Here is a 20,867-nt window from a genome sequence, read left to right as displayed (position 1 = left end):
AGCATTCAACCAGTAACAGACGAGCATTTGAATTACCCTGGTATAGAAGGCTAGGAGCCAAGAGATGGGGGAATGGGAGTAGGATTGAGAGGTACTTTAAGGATGGCATGGATAAGAGCAACTGAAGGGCCTAGTTCCAAGCCATATAACTCTAGATTGCATAGTGAACTGATCAATGCATTTTTGTAGGCCTGTTTCCCTACGTTAGCATGACAATTACTTGACAACACTAATTTCTACAGATGTACCATAGACAGCATTCTGACTGGTTGCATCACCATGTGGTATGGAGACGCCAGTGCACAGGATCAGAAAAAGCTGTAGAGTGTAGTAAACTCAGCCAGCTCCATCATGGGCACTAGCATCCTCATCATCGACAACATCCTTCATCCCCTCTGCCATCAGATTTCTGAATGGACAATGAACCCACGGAACACTGTATCAGCTTCACCCCCTCTTTTTTGTACAACATATTTATTTAATATATATTTTATATATACCTTATAACTTATATTTTTATAATATTTTGCAATGTACTGCTGTCACAAAGCAACAAATTTCACTACACATGCCAGTGTTCGGTGATATTAAACCTGATTCTGATTCACAGAATGATTTCTGGAGAAACAGCATCACCTTGTGGCATGATTGAGATTTGCAAGCAAGGTTTAAATTGGATTTAATATCACTGGCATATGCCATGCAATCTGCAATACACAATAATAAAAAACTATAAATTACAATTATAAAATATATTTAATTAAATAAAATTAGTCGTGTAAAATGAGAACAAAAAAGAGTTAGGAACTGTACGAGGAGTGATTGATAAGTTTGTGGCCTAAGGTAGAAGGAGTCAATTTTAGAAAACCTAGCACATTTATTTTTCAACATAGTTCCCTCCTACATTTACACACTTAGTCCAGCAGCCGTGGAGCATACGGATCTTGGACCTTCAGAAAGTGCCCACAGCAGGGGTGATTGATAAGTTTGTGGCCTAAGGAAAAAGGACATGAGTTGTACAGCTCTCGTTACATGCACATGCAGGTCAACTCTGAGTGATTATAAAGAAAGTTTGAGGTTAATAACTCATCAGGGGTGATTGATAAGTTTGTGGCCTAAGGTAGAAGGAGATGAGTTATTAACTTCAAACTTTCTGCATAATCACTCAGAGTTGACCTGCATGTGCATGTAACAAGAGCTGTACAACTCATGTCCTTTTAGCTTAGGCCACAAACTTATCAATCACCCCTGCTGTGGGCACTTTCTGAAGGTCCAAGATCCGTATGCTCCAGACCGCTGGACTAAGTGTGTAAATGTAGGAGGAGACTATGTTGAAAAATAAATGTGCTAGGTTTTCTAAAATTGACTCCTTCTACCTTAGGCCACGAACTTATCAATCACCCCTCGTATATGATTTATTGGCCATTCAGAAATCTGATTGAAAACTTAGCAGGTTAAGCAGCACTGTTGGGAGCAAGAATTTTTTGACATTTTGCCAGAGCGCTGTAAACCATTACGCCACTGTTCCGCCCTAACGTTGAAGTACTCTCTGAAGATTTAAAAAGCATCTGGATGAATCATCAAGGCACAGTGGTCTAGAGGTCAATGGTAAATGGGATTAACGCAGGAGGGTACTTGATGGTCACCATGAACAGGATGGGCTGAAGGGACTGTTTGCGCTATTTGACTCTACAACAAAGCACTCTATCCAGGTGCACCATGACTTGGTAAAGCAATTGCTCCTCCCAGTACCAGAAGAAACTACAGATGTATCAGAAACTTTAAGCCCCTGTATGTACCCTGGCCTTTGGCATGAAGCATTCACCCTTTCTTTCGTCACTGTTCCCTCCTGCCCTCAGGAAGAAAGGCAGAGTACAGAATAAGGAACCTTGATTAACCCTAACCTAATCACGTGACAATTTACAATTAAGATAATTGGTATGTCTTTGGACTACGGAAGGAAACTGGAACACCTGGGAAAAATTCATGCATTCCAAAGAACGGACGTACAGACACTCCCTACAGACAGTGATGGAATTGAACTCTGATGCCGTAATAGTGCCACACTAATTGCTACATTACTGTGGTAGCCCACTTTAGTGTAGATGCTCCATTCCCATCATGGTTGCCTACAACCAGTAGCACAGTAGAGTGATGGCCCCAAGCCTTTTTCTTTCCTAGTTTCCCATGAAGCTACTAAACAATCTTCTCCAAGGATCATCATTGTGTTGTAGTGGAGAGGCTTGTGTGTTCCTGAGATCCCAAGAATAATTCCACCTAAAACTTACCTACTGGTCGGGTCACCCCTGGTGATAACCATATACCATATAACAATTACAGCACGGAAACAGGCCATCTCGGCCCTTCTAGTCCTTGCCAAACTCACCAAGTCCCACTGACCTGCACACAGCCCATAACCTTCCATTCCTTTCCTATCCATATAGCTGTCCAATTTAACTTTAAATGACAACATCGAACCTGCCTGAACCACTTCTGCGGGAAGCTCGTTCCACACAGCTACCACTCTCTGAGTAAAGAAGTTCTCCCTCATGTTACCCCTAAACCTTTGCCCTTTAACTCTCAACTCATGTGAGGAGGATGTTATGAGAATGCATGGTGACTTGGACAGGTGGGGTGAGTGGGCAGATGCATGGCAGATACAGTTTAATGTGGATAAATGTGAGGTTATCCACTTTGGTGGCAAGAACAGGAAGGCAGATTACTATCTGAATGGTGTCAAGTTAGGAAAAGGGGAAGTACAACAAGATCTAGGTGTCCTTGTTCAACAGTCACTGAAAGTAAGCATGCAGGTACAGCAGGCAGTGAAGAAAGCTAATGGCATGTTGGCCTTCATAACAAGGGGAGTTGAGTATAGGAGCAAAGAGGTCCTTCTGCAGTTGTACAGGGCCCTGGTATAACCACACCTGGAGTATTGTGTACAGTTTTGGTCTCCAAATTTGAGGAAGGACATTCTAGCTATTGAGGGAGTGCAGCGTAGGTTCACGAGGTTAATTCCTGGGATGGCGGGACTGTCATATGTTGAAAGATTGGAGCGACTGGGCTTGTATACACTGGAATTTAGAAGGATGAGAGGGGGTCTGATTGAAACATATAAGATTATTAAGAGATTGGACACGCTAGAGGCAGGAAACATGTTCCCGATGTTGGGGGAGTCCAGAACCAGAGGCCACAGTTTAAGAATAAGGGGTAGACCATTTAATTGAGGAAAAACTTTTTCACACAGAGGGTTGTGGTTCTGTGGAATGCTCTGCCTCAGAAAGCAGTGGAGGCCAATTCTCTGGATTCTTTCAAGGAAGAGTTAGATAGAGCTCTTAAAGATAGCAGAGTCAAGGGATATGGGGAGAAGGCAGTACCGGGGTACTGATTGTGGATGATCAGCCATGATCACAGTGAATGGTGGTGCTGGCTCGAGGGGCTGAATGGCCTACTCCTGCACCTATTGTCTATTGTTTGAATCTCCCCCACTCTCAATGGAAAAAGCCTATCCATGTCAACTCTATCTAACCCCCTCATAATTTTAAATACCTCTATCAAGTCCACCCTCAACCTTCTACGTTCCAAAAAATAAAGACCCAACTTGTTCAACCTTTCTCTGTAACTTAGGTGATGAAACCCAGGTAACATTCTAGTAAATCTTCTCTGTACTCTCTCTATTTTGTTGACATCTTTCCTATAATTTGGTGACCAAAACTACACAATTCTCCAAATTAGGCCTCACGAATGCCTTGTACAATTTCAATATTACATCCCAACTCCTATACTCAATGCTCTGATTTATAAAGGCCAGCATAACAAAAGATTTCTTCACTACCCTATCCACATGAGATTCCAACTTCAAGGAACTATGCACCATTATTCCTAGATCCCTCTGTTCTACTGCATTCTTCAATGTCCTACCATTTACCATGTATGTCCTATTTTGATTAGCCCTACCAAAATGTAGCACCTCACATTTATCAGCATTAAAGTCCATCTGCCATCTTTCAGCCCACTCTTCTAACTGGCCTAAATCTCTGCAAGCTTTGAAAACCTACTTCATTACCCACAACTCCACCTATCTTAGTATCATCTGCATATTTACTCATCCAATTTACCACCCCATCATCCAGATCATTAATGTATATGACAAACAACATTGGACCCAGTACAGATCCCGGAGGCACACCACTAGTCACCGGCCTCCAATCTGACAAACAGTTATCCACCACCACTCTCTGGTGTCTCCCATCCAGCCACTGCTGAATCCATTTTACTATTTCAATATTAATACCTAACGATTGAACCTTCCTAACCAACCTTCCGTGTGGAACCTTGTCAAAGGCCTTACTGAAGTCCATATAGACAACATCCACTGCTTTACCTTCGTCAACTTTCCTCGTAACCGCTTCAAAAAATTCAATAAGATTTGTCAAACATGACCTTCCACGCACAAATCCATGTTGACTGTTCCTAATCAGACCATGTCTATCCAGATAATTGTATATACCATCTCTAAGAATACTTTCCATCAATTTACTCACCACTGATGTCAAACTCACAGGCTGATAATTGCTGGGCTTACTCTTAGAACCCTTCTTAAACAATGGAACAACTTGAGCAATACGTCAATCCTCCGGCACCATCCCCGTTTCTAATGAATATCCTGTCAGGACCCGGAGACTTATCCACTTTTATATTCCTTAAAAGCTCCAGTGCTTCCTCTTCTTGTGATTTGGAAAGCTCAAGAGTAGGTTCTAGACAAAAAGCAATCCAACCAGGACCTTAATGGTGGAGCTGGCAGAAGATGATAACACATCACAACTGCAGTGAAGGCTGAGGAAGACTGCAGCAGTGAAGGGTTGTCTTGGATGCAATGACACTGGACTCTGGCCTGTCAAGAACCATGTGGTGGATGCCCATGCATCAGCTTCCTCTATATTAAATAAAGTTACACACAGGCAGTCTGTATTAAGGGAATCCACCCCTTCGGAGAACATCATACTCGACTCAAGTGATTGCATCGCTACTAAACAATGGCAAAGGCTGCAGTTAATCGGAGCCAGACAGTGCTATGCACGAGGCTCGAGAAAAGGTCTTTCAATAGACTGTGGTTGAATGTCTCATTTTCTGCCATAAATATGGACGCAGACACAATAAACTCCTTTAATAGAGAGCTTTTTATTGGTCTTAAAGAAAGTAGAGTGAGAGGCAAGTTTCTTGGAAAAGACTCCACAGGCATCTCACCTTCTGTATCACCCCAGCAAACTCCTCAGGCCAAACCTCAATGAATGATAATGGATAAGCAAACAGCACAAATTTGTTCTCCACCCTGTCCACCTCTACAAATTTCTCTTTCAAACAAAATACAGGACTAGGATAAAAAAAAAAGTCCCTGCCTCACCCAAACATTCAAAACAGAATTTTGGACACATTTCAGCACATCACGAAAACCAACCTCCTCTGTCAACACACTGCCGCCTCGGTAAAGCAGCCAAAGACTCTTCCAACCCTGGACATTAGCTTTTCTCAAAGTCAAAGTAAAGCTTATTTTTATATGAACATGTATTCATAGGTGTAATGAAAAACTTACTCACAGCAGCATCACAGAAGCAACATTCACGAGAAAAATACAAATTAAGTTAAATTATACACTTTTTCTAAGAAAGAACAATTAGGACAATAAAAAAAGTCTATTTTAGTGCAAAGTGATCGAAGTGGTCAGAGCATTTTGACAGTTGGTTGAAGAACCAAATAGTTGAAGGGAAGTAGCAGTTCTTGAACCTAGTTGTGTGGGACTTCAAGCTCCTGTACCCCAGCCTGATGATAGTGATCTTTGATAATCAATGCCGCCTTCTTGAGAGAATGCCACCTGTAGATATTTGCCTCCCATCAGGCAGAAGTCACGTAAATTTGAAAATGCGTACCACCAAACTCAAGGTCAGTTTCTATCGCACTGTTGAACAGTCTTGTGGTACAATAAGATGCACTTTTGACCTCACCATCTTCTTTGTTAAGGCCTTGCACCTTACTGTCAGCTTGCACTGCACCTTTACTGTAACACTTTACTCTGCCTTCTGTTATAGTTTTCCATTGTACTACCTCAATGTACTGATGTGATGAAAGGATCTGCATGGATAGCATGCAGAACAGTTCTTCACCGTATCTCAGAACATGTACAGTACAGACCACCAGCAGTCCCAGGCATTTATAGGAACAAATCTGTAGAGAGCGCCGACTGTTGCAAGAGACACAAGGTTGTTACAGTAAGTGATTTTAACTTTCCACATATTGATTGGGACTCTCACACTGTAAAAGGTCTAGATGGGATCGAGTTTGTCAAATGGGTTCAGGAAAATTTCGTTAATCAGTGCACAGAAGTCCCAGCGAAAGAGTGTATGATACTTAATCTGCTATTAGGAAATGAGCCAGGGCAAGTGACAGAAGCTTATCTAGGGGAGCACTTTGCATCTTGAGATCGCAATGCCATTTGTTTCAAAGTAAATATGCAAAAAGATAAGTAGAGATTCTAATATTGCAGGCTGATTCTAAACTGGAGAAAGGCCATTTCTGATGGCATCAGAAATGATCTGGCAAGCGTGGATTGGGACAGACTGTTTTCTGGCAAAGATGTACTTGGTAAGTGCAAGGACTTCAAAAGTGAAATTTTGATAGTAAAGCTTTTGTGTGCATGTCAGAACAAAAAAGTAAGGATAACAGGTTTAGGGAACCTTGGTTTTTAAGAGATATTTTGGCCCTGGTTAAGAAAAAGGAAGGGCATAACTGGTATAGGCAAGCAGAAACAATTGAGGTGCTTATGGAGTATAAGAAATGCAACAGAACACTTAAAAAAGAAATCAGGGGTCTAAAAGAAGGGATGAAATTGCCCTACAGACAAGGTGAAGGAGAATCCCAAGTGATTCTACATATATGATAAGAGCAAAAGAACTGCAAGGGGCAATATTGGTTCTTTGCAAGATCAGAATGGTAATCCATGTGTGGAACCTAAACAGACAAGGGAAATCTTAAATAAATGTTTTGCATCTGTATTTACTCAGGAGGTGGGCAGTCTATGGAAGTGAAGCAAAACAGCACCAACTTCATAGCCCCTGTACAGATTGCAGGGAAGGAGGTGTTTGTTGTGTAAATCAGGGTGAATAAATCCCCAGGGCCTGTTAGGGCGCTCCCTTAGCTCCTATGGGAGGCAAATGCAGAAACTGATGGGGCCCTAGCAGAGATATTTAAATCATTCTTAGTGACAGAGGAGTTACAAGATGATTGGAAGATAGCCAATGTTGTTCCATTGTTTAAGAAAGGCTCTAAACATAAACCAGGACCTAAGCCAGTGAGTGTGACATCAATTTATGGGAAAGTTATTGGAAGGTACCAAAGGGACTAGATTACGCAGGTATCTGGATAGACATCGCTTTGTGCATGGTAGGTCATGTCTTAAAATGTGTTGAGGAAGTTACCAGGAAAGAGAATGAAGGCAAGGCAGCTGATGCTGTATTCATAGACATAAGCAAGGCATTTGACAAGGTCCTGTGTGGGAGGTTGGTGAAGAAGTATCAGTCACTCGGCATTCAAGATGAGATAGTAAAATAGATTAGACATTGGTTTGCGGGAGAAGCCAGGTAATGGTAGTAGATGGTTGCCCCTCTGACTGGAAGCCCGTAACTATTGGTGTGAAACAGGGATTGGTGCGGGGTTCATTGCTGTTTGTCATCTATATCAATGGTCTGGATGATAATGTGGTTAACCAGATCAGCAAATCTGCAGAAGACACCAAGATTGGGGATGTAGTGGACAGTGAGGATCATGACTTGCAGCAGGATCTGGACCAGCTGTAAAAATGGGCTGAGAAATCGCAGAAGGAATTTAATGCAGACAAATGAGAAGTTTTGCACATTGGTAGGACCAACTAGAGTAGGTCTTAAATGATGAATGGTAGGGCACTGAGGAGTGCAGTAGAACAAAGGGATCTAGGACTGGGACATAATTCGTTGAAAGTGGCATCACAGGTAGATAGGATCATAAAGAAAGCTTTTCGCACATTGGCCTTCATAAATCAAAGTGTCGAGTACATGAGATAGGATGTTAATGTTGAAGTTGTACAAGACATTGGTGAGGCCTATTTTGGAATATTGTATGCAGTTTTGGGAAAGATGTAAATAAGGTTAAAAGAGTATAAAGGAAATTTACAAGGATATTGCCATGTCTGGAGGACCTAAGTTTTAAGGAAAGATTGAATAGGTTAGGATTTTATTCCTTAGAACATAGAAGATTGAGAGGAGATTTGACATACAAAATTATAGTTTATACTTTATTGTTGCCAAACAATTGATAATAGAGCGTACAATCATCACAGCGATATTTGATTCTGTGCTTCACGCTCCCTGGAATACAAATCGATAGCAAATATTAAAAATTTAAATTATAAATCATAAATAGAAAATAGAAAAGGGAAAGTAAGGTAGTGTAAAAAAACCGAGAGGCAGGTCTGGATATTTGGAGGGTACGGCTCAGATCCGGGTCAGGATCTGTTCAGCAGTCTTATTACAGTTGGAAAGAAGCTGTTCCCAAATCTGGCTGTACGAGTCTTCAAGCTCCTGAGCCTTCTCCCGGAGGGAAGAGGGACGAAAAGTGTGTTGGCTGGGCGGGTCATGTCCTTGATTAACCTGGCGACACTGCTCTGACAGCATGCAGTGTAAAGTGAGTCCAAGGACGGAAGATTGGTTTGTGTTTTGAGGGCTCTAGATTAGCTAAATGCAAGCAGGCTTTTTCCACCGAGGTTGGGTGGGGCTACAACCAGGGGACATGGGATAAGAGTGAAAGATGAAAACTTAAGGGTAACATGAGGGAAGCTTCTTCACTCAGATGGTCATGAGAGTGTGAAATGAGCTGCCAGCACAAGTGGTGCATACGAGCTCGATTTCAACATTTAAGCGAAGTTTGAATAGGTACATGGATAATAGGGGTATAGAGGGCTATGGCCCCATGAAGGTTGATAAGAGTAGGCAGCTTAAATGGTTTCAGCATAGAATAGATTCACCGAAAGGCCTGTTTCTGTGCTGAACTTTTTAATGACTCTGTGACAATAATAAATAGTTTTACCAGTTTCATGCATATGGTATTTTTTCCTGACTGCAATCTGTGTAGGAAACATGGAAGTACATCTTGCAGGATAACAGTATTAAAGCAACTACTGAGGAAAGATGATGGGGTCACGACAAAGCAGTGGGTAACATAGTGATGTGGTGTTGTCAGGATATCCATTCAGCATGTTTTAAGACATTGCACTCTATAGTTACACATGGAAGAAATCTGTTCAATAAAGAGCTATACCTACATGGTAATAACTTCCGCTGTGCCGCAGAGAACAAGAGGCAGCTATGAAAGGAGAGACTGAAGAACCAAAAGACCCAACCACTAATCACAGCCACCACTTGCTCTTGCCCAGACTGCACCAGAATATGCTCCAAGTTCAGAGTACATACATGTCATCATGTACAACCCTAAGATTCATTTTCTTGTGGATATTCCTAATGAACTCAATAGAATAACAACCAGAAGAGAATCAATGAAAGACCGCAACAACTTGGGCATTCAATCAGTGCGCAAAAGACAAAAAACTGAGCAAATACAAAAAGAAATAGTAATAATAATAATAATACTAAATAAGCATATCAATATCAAGAACATGAGATGAAGAGTCTTTGAAAGTGAGTCCATAGGTTGTGGGAACATTGTGGGCCGTATCCTCTATGTTTTGTTGGATTTTCCCCCTCTACAGCTATCTGAGGACCTGCCAATACACAACCTCTTAGGAAAACATCATACTCGACTCCAGTGATCACTCCACTACCATCACACAAGAGAAAGAGAGGTAAGACAGATACTCTATTGATCCCAAAGGGAAGTACAGTGCCACAAGCATTACAAGTAAATAGATATAAAAATTAGAAGAGAAGTAGAAAGAATAACAAAATAAGTTTCACAGTCTAACAGGAAGGGGTCAACACTTCCCCGGCTAGAGGTTGAGTCATTATAGAGCCTAACGGTCGAGGGTAAGAATGACCTCATACAGTGCTCTTTGGAGCAGCCCAGTTGTCTTAGCCGATTACTAAAATTACTCCTCTGTTCAGCCACAGTGGCATTCAGAGGGTGAGAAACATTGTCCAGAATTGTCAGGATTTTCCATTGGGTCCTTTGTTCTACCACAGCCTCTAGTATGTCCAGTTTGACTCCTGTAACAGAACCAGTCTTTCTAATACCTATGTTGATGCCATTGCCCCAGCACACCACCACATAGAAAACTGTACTGGCGGCAACTGACAGGTAGAACATGTGAAGGAGAGGCCTGCATATTCCAAAGGACCTCAGTCTCCTCAGGTAGTGGAGGTGACTCTGGCCCTTCTTGTACACAGCTTCTGTGTTGTTACTCTACTCAAGTCTGTCGTCCAGGTACACCCTCAGGTACTTGTAGGTCCTATACACATGTACCTGGGATGCACCTGGATGACAACAAGGGCACATGGTGAAACAAAGACTCCAACAATTGTTATTGAGATACTGATGGATGCGATTAAGCTGAACATTTCCCTGTGCTTAATTTGCACAAAGTTCAACCTGTAAAATAATTTGCATAAGTCTCAACCACTTTTGCCCAACCCCACCCACCCCTTCCCCCCTCCACCCCCCACTCAGGGAGCACTGACACAACTCGTGTCCCATCAAGTGTCATAATGATCTCATCTCTGTTGTTCTCCTGCGCACTTCTGGGCATTAGGCAACATTTACTCCATGGGAACTTTTACAGTCTTCAGAAGAGGCACTGATTAAATTTCACAATCGTTTTCTCAAAATCCGCAACACTCATCTCTTCTCAGAGAAAGAGTGTGGAGATTTAAGTGCACCAATAAAAATTCCAATTGCTTTAAGATTTACAATGTATTTGGTTACTGCCAAGGCACAATAATATCAACTCTATTTATTGCAGGAGGTTAAGTTCACATATGGTGCAGATATTAATTGATTCACAGGAATGTTTCTCAAAAGGTCTGCGTGAAAGTTTTGAGCTTAATGAGGAAAATTGATATTGGACTGTACAGCACAGGAACAGGCCTTTCGCCCCACAGGAAGTGTTTCAAACCAATTAAATTAGTAATCAAATGGCCAATCTAGCTAATCTCTTCCTCCTACACAATGTCCATTTCCTTCCAGTTCCCTCACATTCGTATACCTATCTAAACATTTCTTAATAGAATAGAGATGGTCAACGAAAGGAAATAAGGATGTCAGCATCATGAACTTACAACTCAGATTCCTGAAGGATGGATGGATAAAGAGTAACAATTCTCAACAGTCCAGAATCAGGTTTATCATCACTGACTTAGATGATGAGCCCCAGTGAAGAGTCTCGGCCTGAAACATCGACTGCTTATTCCTATCCATAGATGCTGCCTGACCTGCTGAATTTCTCCAGCATTTTATGTGTTGATCTGGATTTCTAGTGTCTGCCGAATCTTGTGTTTATGAAGTGAAATTTGTTGTTTTATGACAGCAGTACCATGCAAAGATGAAATTATTGTAAATTACAGAAGTAAATAATGCCAAAGAAACAAATAACAAGGTAGTGTTCATTATTCCTATTGCGGCCATCATCCATATGAACGTGAAAAAGATCAGTTCTAACCCATGGGACCAGAGAGCTGGAAAGAGTCTGTATATTCACACACATTCTTACTGAGTCTTGCTGATAGATAGCCTACTTGTAAAAACTGTCAAGGCTTCCTGCTACTCTACTGGAACAGAGATTTAACATTGATTTAACGCAATTCCAAGAACGCTATTATGAACTAAGCACATACAGTGGATTCCAGTAACTGAGACACATTGGGGCCAGTACATTTTGGCAGAAGTAAGCGCATGCCCCAATTAACCGAAGTTTCACGGCAATAATTAAAAGGTATAAACAAGATAAACCACAATTTAACAAACAGTAGTCTACAATACTATAAAACTGTGTACTAGTTCCTAATAGTTAATGACAGAGGAATTCATCTGCCATGTTCTTTTGATTGATTGTAAATGAACAAAATTAGCAGAGACTCTTAGTGCAGATAATGCACTGCCCTCCATTGCTTTAGAAGCCTTAGACTACCTCCACAATAGACAGGATAAGTCTGTAACCAAAGCTTTTTCTCTTCGTTTTGACCCTCTGTCCACACTGAAACGGTGTTTTCCTCCCTAGAAAATGAAGCTTTTCTAAAACGCTCTCCAGAGTGTGTAAATCTGAAAACACCGGTTGGGCAGTGTAGTGTGTACAGGGTAACTGGAGCTTTTTTAAAAACGCTGTCATGACATGCCAGAACAGATGGTGACGGCAGAGCAGCATTTCACTGTTTTCTTGAACACATATAGCGTTCTTTATAGTGGTCGAGGACGTCATTGTATTTGGTTTGGCATGATTCCCACTCCCACGTTCTCCACTGCTTTGCTGACTTTGTAGTCATTTGTAACTCACAGAAGCAGCTCGACTTCATCATCTGTCCAAACAAGGAAGTCCAGTCTGTTTTTTCAAGTGATGGTTTTCTTTGTATTCCTCGAAGACATTGTTGAAAACTTTCTTTCGCTGTTGTTGTAGGTACTCTAGTTTTTGACCAATGGAAATAGCATGCTGCCGCCGCAGAAACGTTAATAGTATACCGTTTCCTCTTCGCTTGTTTTCTATAGATGTGTCCTGCACATGCCCAATAGGAGGAGATTCACCCAAATACCCGTTTTAATGTGGACGAACGTATTTTCATAAATGCCTGGTGTGGACGCCTATCGTTTTTACGCGAAACCAGCGTTTTCAAAATTATCCAGCCCAGTGTGGACGTAGCCTTAGACGATTGCATCCTACAAATCTTCATTTTCATTATCACATTTAAGACAAATGTCAATATATTCATGATACCTAACTTGGTGAAATAATAAAATCATTTCATTTCCACTCCGGGCTGTTTCTGGCATCTCCAGGCCTGGATGCCTGAAAACTGCACTGAGCAAAACAGTTCCGAATCGTCTTACTGCCTATTTCTTGCCAACTATCAGTGACAAAAATCACTGATTTTTAAAAATACTCACACAACTAACGCTATTTAAAAACTGATCACTTTAAGCATGGTTTAGCCACGCAAGTGCACATGACTGAAACTAGAGAAACTGTTTGACAACAGTCTCCCGCCCCATATGAGCCGCATAGTGTCCCAAATAAAATGAAGGGAATCCCAGTTATTTTTTTGATTTAGTTTTTGTTCTTTAAAAGCCATCCCTTCTTTAAAAAGCTTCTTGAAGTATATAAAGGGTAAAAGAGAGTTGAGGGTATATACAGGAACAATACAAAATGATGCTGGAGATATTGTAATGAGAGATGCAGAGATGGCAGAGAAACTGAATGCATATTTTGCATCAGTCTTCACAGTGGAAGACGTCTGCAGTATACTGGACATTCAAGAGTGTCTGGGAAGTGAAGTCTGTGCAGTGAAAATTACGACTGAAAAGGTGCTCAGGAAGCTTCATGGTCTGAGGGTGGATAAATCTAGACCTGATGGAATGCACCCTTGGGTTCTGAAGAAGGTAGCTGGAGAGATTGCGGAGGCATTAACAATGATCTTTCAGGAATCGATAGATTCTGGCATTGTACCGGATGACTCGAAAATTACAAGTGTTACTCTGCTATTTAAGAAGGGTGAGAGGCTGCAGAAAGGAAACTATAGACCTGTTAGCCTGACATCAGGGTTGGGAAGTTGTTGGAATTGATTGTTAGGGGTAAGATTACAGAATACCTGGAGGCAGATGACAACATATGCCAAAGAAAGCATGGTTTCCTGAAAGGAAAATCCTGTCTGACAAACCTACTGCAATTCTTTGAGGAAATTACAAGCAGGGTAGATGAAGGAGATGCAGTGGATGTGGTGTGTTTGGATTTTCAGAAGGCCTTTGACAAGCAGATGAGACTGCTTAGCAAGATAAGAGCCCATGGAATTACAGGGAAGTTACTAGCGTGGGTGGAGCATTAGCTGGTCGGCAGAAAACAGAGAGTGGGAATAAAGGGATCCTGTTCTGGCTGGCTGCCGGTTACCAGTGGAGTTCCACAGGGGTCGGTGTTGGGACTGCTGCTTTTTACGATGTATGTCAATAAATTGGACTAATTCATGGATTTGTGGCTAAATTTGCTGATGATACAAAGACAGGTGGAGGAGTGAGTAGTGTTGAGGAAACAGAGAGCCTGTAGAGAGACTTAGATAGTTTAGGGGAATGGGCAAAGAAGTGGCAAATGAAATACAATGTTGGAAAGTGTATGGTCATGCAGGTTGGTGGAAGAAATAAACGGACAGACTATTATTTAGGTGGGGAGAGAATTCAAAATGCAGAGATGCAAAGGGACTTGGGAATCCTTGTGCAGGATATCCTAAAAGTTAACCTCCAGGTTGAGTCGGTGGTTAAGAAGGCGAATGCAATGTTGGCATTCATTTCCAGAAGTATAGAATATAAGAGCAGGGATGTGACGTTGAGGCTCTATAAGGCACTCGTGAGACCACACTTGGAGTATTGTGTTTAAACGCAAACAACAGGAATTCTGCAGATGCTGGAAATTCAAGCAACATACATCAAAGTTGCTGGTGAACGCAGCAGGCCAAGCAGCATCTATAGGAAGAGGCGCAGTCGACGTCCTGACGAAGGGTCTCGGCCTGAAACATCGACTGCGCCTCTTCCTATAGATGCTGCTTGGCCTGCTGCGTTCACCAGCAACTTTGATGTATGTTGCTGGAGTATTGTGTGCAGTTTTGGGCTCTTTATTTTAGAAAGGATATACTGACATTGGAGAGGGTTCAGAGAAGATTCATGATAATGATTTCAGGAATGAAAGGGTTACCGGCAGCTCTTGGGTTGTATTCCCTGGAATTCAGAATGGGGAGGGGGGGAATCTCATAGAAACATTCCGAATGTTAAAAGGCCATAACAAATTCGATATAGCAAAGTTATTTCCCATGGTAGGGGATTCTAGGACAGGAGGGCACGACTTCAGGATAGAAGGGTGTCCATCTAGAACAGAGATGCAGAGAAATTACTTTAGTTAGAGGGTAGTAAATCTGTGGAATTTGTTGCTACGAGCGGCTGTGGAGGCCACGTCACTGGGTGCATTTAAGGCAGAGATAGACAAGTTCTTGATTAGCCAGGGCATCAAAGGGGAGAAGGCAGGGGAGTGGGGATGACTGGAAGAATTGGATCCGCCCATGATTGAAGTGTTTGAGTCTCAATCCAGAGACTTAATGCAGTCATCTTGGACTTTGCTCCTGTGCAATGGAAAAGAGACTGCTGTACTGTTAATGTCATGGAGATACAGCATGGAAACAAAGCTTTCAGCCCACCAAATCCACACTGGCCATCAGCCAGCCACATACACCTACTATATTCTCCCTATACTCTCATCCATCATCACACTTCAAAGTAAATTTACTATCGAAGTACATATATGTCACCATATATAACCCCGAGATTCATTTACTTGCAGGCATACTCAATAAATCCAATAACCATAGTAGAATCAATGAAAGACCGCACCAAATGGGCAGACAACCAGTGTGCAAAAGACAACACACTGTGCAAATACTAAAGGAAATAATATTAATAAGTAATAAATATTGAGAACGTGAGACATAGAGTCCTTGAAAGTGAGTCCATAGATTGTGGGAACTGTTCAGTGATGGGACAAGTGAAACTGCGTGAAGTTATTCCCTCTGGTTCAAGAGCCTGATGGTTGAGGGGTAATAACTGTTCCTGCACTTGGTGGTGAGTCATGAGGCTCTTATACCTTTTTCCTGATGGCAGCAGTGAGAAGAGAGGGTGAGATCCCTGACGATGGATGCTGCTTTCCTGCAGCAACATCCGTGTAGATGTGCTCAATTATGGGGAGGACATTACCCATGATGAACTGGGCCATATCCACGACTTATTTTTAGGATTTTCCATTCAAGGACATTGGTGTTTCCATACCAGGCTGTGTTGCAGCCAGTCAATATACTCTCCACTACACATCTGTAGAAGTTGGTTAAGTTTTAGATGTCATGGGGAATCTTCGCAAACTTCTAAGCAAGTAAGATACTGCCGTGCCTTTTTCGTAATTGCACTTACGTGCTGGGCCCAGGGCAGGTCCTCTGAAATAACACCCAGGAATTTAAAGCTGTTGACTCTCTCTATCTCCGATCAGGAATGTCTCATGGACCTCTAGTTTTCAACTCCTAACGTCAATAATCAACTCCTTGGTCTTGCTGATATTGAGTGAGATGTTCTTGCTGTTGCACCACCCAGCCAGATTTTCAATCTCCCTCCTATATGCTGATTTGTCATCACCTTCGATATGGCCAATGACAGCGAGGTTATCAGCAAACTTCAAAATGGGATGGGAGCTGTGCTTAGCCACACAGTCATAAGTGTAAAGCAAGTAGAGCAGGGGGCTAAGCACACAGCCTTGTGATGCACCTGTGCTGATGGAGATTGTGGAGATATTGTTGTCAATCTAAACTGACTGGGATCTGCAAGTGAGGAAAGAAGATTCAATTGTAGAAGGAGGTATTGAGGCCAAGTTCTTGAAGCTTATCAATTAGTTTTGAGGGGATGACAGTACTCAATGCCGAGTTGTAGCTGATAAAGAGCATCCTGACATATGCATCTTGGTTGTGCAGATGTGACAGGGTTGAGCGAAGAGCCATTGAAGTGGCATCTGCTGTGTCTGTAGGCATATTGGAATGGATGCGAGTTGCTTCTCAGGCAGGAGTTGATATGTTTCATCAACCTTTCAAAAAACTTCATCACTGTGCATGTAAGTGCCACTGGACGATAGTCACTGAGGCAGGTCAAAGACCCTCTCCATCTGAGACATACCTTCTTCTCATTATCATAGCCAGGAAGGAGGTTCAGGAGACTGAAGACACACTTTATCAATTCAAAAACATCTTCTTCCCCTTCATCATCAGTTTTATGAATGGCCTACAAACCTATGAACTCTTTGTGTTTTGCACTATTTTGTTATTTGTAATTTTGTCTTTGCACTGTACTGTTGCCACAAAGCAACACATTTCATGCCATGTAAAACAGTGATTTAAAAAAAACTGATTCAACACCTCCCAGATTCCACACACTAAGGGTAACTTACAGTGACCAACTGATCTACAAATCCATGTCTTTGGGATTTGGGACCCACCCAGTCATGAGAGTATGTGCTAACTCTGCAAAGACAGAACTCCCTTGTCCATTTGTCCCTCTCCACTAATCTCCCTCCTGGCACTTAACCCTGCAAGTGGAAAATAGTGCTACACTTGCCTATTCATCCCCTTCCTCACTTCCATGTAGGGCCCCAAACGGTTCTTCCAGGTGAGGCAACACTAGACTGTCAGGATTGTCTATTGTACTCAGTGCTCTTGGTGTGGCCTCCACTACATTGGTAAGACCGGACATATAGTTGCAAGTAAAGTTTGTAAACCCTTTACAATTACCTATTTTCTGCACTACTCATAAAATATGGCCTGATCTTCATCTAAGTCACAATAAAACAAACACTGTATGTCTAAACTGATAACAAACAATCATACTTTTCATATCATTATTGAACACATTGTTTAGTCATTCACAGTCCAGGATGGAAAAATTATGTGAACCCTTGTATTTAATAAATGGTAGAACCTACTTCAGCGGCATCAACGTTCAAACATTTCCTGTAGCTGCTGATTAGACTTGCACAATGGTGAGAAGGAATTTTAGACCATTCCTCCATACAAAACTCGTTTCAGTTCATCAATATTTCTGGGAACCTTGCGTGAACAACTCTCTTCAGGTCATGCCACAGAATCTCAATTGAGTTAAGGTCTGGACTCTGACTTGGCCATTCCAAAATATGAACTGTCTTCTTTTTAAACCATTCTGTTGTTGATTATTGTCTTGTTGCATCATCCAACTTCTATTAAGCTTCCTATGATGGACCATAACCCCGACATTTTCCTGTAAAATTTCCTGATACAATTTTGAATTCATTGTTCCCTCAATGACTGCAAGCTGTCCAGGCCCTGAAACAGCAAAGTAGCCCCAAACCATGATGCTTCATCCATCATGCTTCACAGTTAGGATGAGGTTTTTGTGCTGGTGTGCAGTGCCATTTTTCTTCCAAACATAGCAGTGTGCATTTCTGCCAGAAAGTTCTACTTTTGTTTCATCACTCCGCAGAACGTTGTCTCAGAAGCACTGTGAAACATCCAGGCGGTTTTTCGCAAAGTTGAGACATGCAGCAATGTTTTTTTGGAGAGCGATAGTTTCCTCCGTGGTGTCCTTCTATGAACACCATTCTCTTTCAGTGTTCTTATAATGGACACATGAACAGAGACTTTAGCAAGTTCTAGAGATTTCTGCAGGTATTTTCCTGTTCCCCTTGGGTTTTTTCTCACCTTGTTCAGCATTGCACGTTGTGCTCTTGGTGTGATCTTTGCAGGATGCCCACTCCTAGGGAGAGGAGCAACAGTACTGAATTTCCTCCACTTACAGACAATTTCTCTTACTGTGGACTGATGAACACTCAGGTCTTTAGAAGTGCTTTTGTAGCCTTTTCCAGCTTCGTGTATTTCTACAATTTTTCTAAGGCTCTCTGAAAGTTGTTTTGATTGAGACATGGTACACATATACAGATCTTTCCTGATAAGAGCAGGCTCTGTCAGTAACCTGACTTTGTGTGTCTTTTTTTAAATAGGGTAGGGCACCTCTACAACCCACAGCTCCAATCTCATCTCATTGATTGGAACACTTGACTCCAAATAGCTTTTGAAGGAGGTATTACATAGAAACATAGAAAATCTACAGCACAATACAAGCCCTTCGGTCCACAATGCTGTGCCGAACATGTACTTACTTTAGAAATTACCTAGGGTTACCCATAGCCCTCTATTTTTCTGAGCTCCATGTACCTATCCAGGAGCCTCTTAAAAGACCCTATTGTATCCGCCTCCACCCCAGTCGCCGGCAGCCCATTCCACGCACTCATCGTTCTGCGTAAAAAAGAACTTGCCCCTGACATCCCCTCTGTTCCAAGCACCTTAAAACTGTGCCCTCTTGTGACAGCCATTTCAGCCCTGGGAAAAAGCCTCTGACTATCCACACAATCAATGCCTTTCATCACCTTATACACCTCTATCAGATCACCTCTTATCCTCCATCACTCCAAGGAGAAAAGGCCGAGTTCACTCAACCTACTCTCGTAAAGCCTGCTCCCCAATCCAGGCAACATCCTTGTAAATCTCCTCTGCACCCTTTCTAGTTTCCACATCTCTCCTGTAGCAAGATGACCAGAACTGAGCACAGTACTCTAAGTGGGGTCTGACAGGGTCCTATACAGCTATTACCTCTCAGCTCTTAAACTCAGTCCCTTGGTTGATGAAGGCCAATGCACCGTATGCCTTCCGAACCACACAGTCAACCCACGTAGCAGCTTTGCGTGTCCCCCCAAGATCCCTCTGATCCTCCACACTGCCAAAAGTCTTACCATTAATATTATATTCTCCATCAACTTACCAACCACTGGAGTAAGACTCACTGGCCTATAATTTCCTGGGCTACCTCTACTCCCTTTCTTGAATAATGGAACAACATCTGCAACCCTCCAATCCTCTGGAACCTCTCCCGTCCCCAATGACAATGCAAAGATCATTGCCAGAGGCTCAGCAATCTCCTCCCTTACCTCTCACAGTAGCCTGGGGTATATTTCGTCCGGTCCTGGTGACTTATCCATCTTGATGCTTTCCAAAAGTTCCAGCACATCCTCTTCATTAAGCTTTTCTTTTCTTCTTGACTAGATTTTCAACAGCCTTTGTACACCATGGTTCCTGTACCCTACTATCCTTTCCTTGTCTCACTGGAACGTACCTATGCAGAACATCACACAAATATCCCCTGAACATTTGCCACATTTCTGCCGTACATTTCCCTGAGAATTTGCATCCAAGTTCCTGCCTGATAGCTTCATATTTCCCCTTACTCCAAATAAACGCTTTCCTAACTTCTCTGTTCCTATCCCTCTCTAATGCTATGGTAAAGCTGATAGAATTGTGATCTCTATCTCCAAAATGCTCTCCCACTGAGAGACCTGACACCTGACCAAGTTCATTTCCCAATACCAGATCAAGTATAGCCTCTCCCCTTGTAGGCTTATCTACATATTGTGTCAGGAAACCTTCCTGCACACACCTAACAAACTCCATGCCATCTAAACCCCTTGCTCTAGGGCGATGCCAATCAATATTGGGGAAATTAAAATCTCCCACCACGACAACCCTGTTATTATTGCATCTTTCCAGAATCTGTCTCTCTATCTGCTCCTCGATGTCCCTATTACCCGAGAGGTTCACATGCCTTTTTTTGAACCTAGACTGTGATTGTTTAATGGTGTACTCAGTATTGATGAGAAGTACAATTGCTTGTGTGTTATTAGTTTAGACAAATTTCTGTTTGTCTATTATTATGACTTAGCTGAAGATCAGAAGACATTTTATGAGTAATTAAGGCAGAAAACCATGTTAATGCAAAGGGTGCATAAACTTTTTTTTGCAACTGTAGATCAGGGAACCGCACTGTCAAGCACCTTTGCTCCATCCACAAAAAACAGGATTTCCTGGTGGCTAACTATGTTAATTCCAATCCCCGTTCCTCCACTGCCACAATGGGGCCAAACTCAGGTTGAAAGACACAACACCTCATATTCTGTCTGGGTGGAATAAACTGATGGCATGAATATCCATTTCTCCAGATTCCAGTAGTTTCCCTCTTCCTCTACCTTCCATCCC

The 20,867-nt window shown here is 42.1% G+C and overlaps 1 protein-coding gene across 1 annotated transcript in view; it reads right to left on the bottom strand.

The window, feature by feature from the left end:
- The window catches only part of pcgf1 (polycomb group ring finger 1), a 57,503-nt gene that overhangs the window by 29,943 nt on the left and 6,693 nt on the right, over positions 1-20,867 (bottom strand). The window lies entirely within an intron of this gene.

The sequence above is a fragment of the Mobula hypostoma genome, chromosome 4 (assembly GCF_963921235.1).
Source record: "Mobula hypostoma chromosome 4, sMobHyp1.1, whole genome shotgun sequence".
Taxonomy (NCBI): domain Eukaryota; kingdom Metazoa; phylum Chordata; class Chondrichthyes; order Myliobatiformes; family Myliobatidae; genus Mobula; species Mobula hypostoma.
This window is presented reverse-complemented; position numbering and strand designations above follow the sequence as displayed.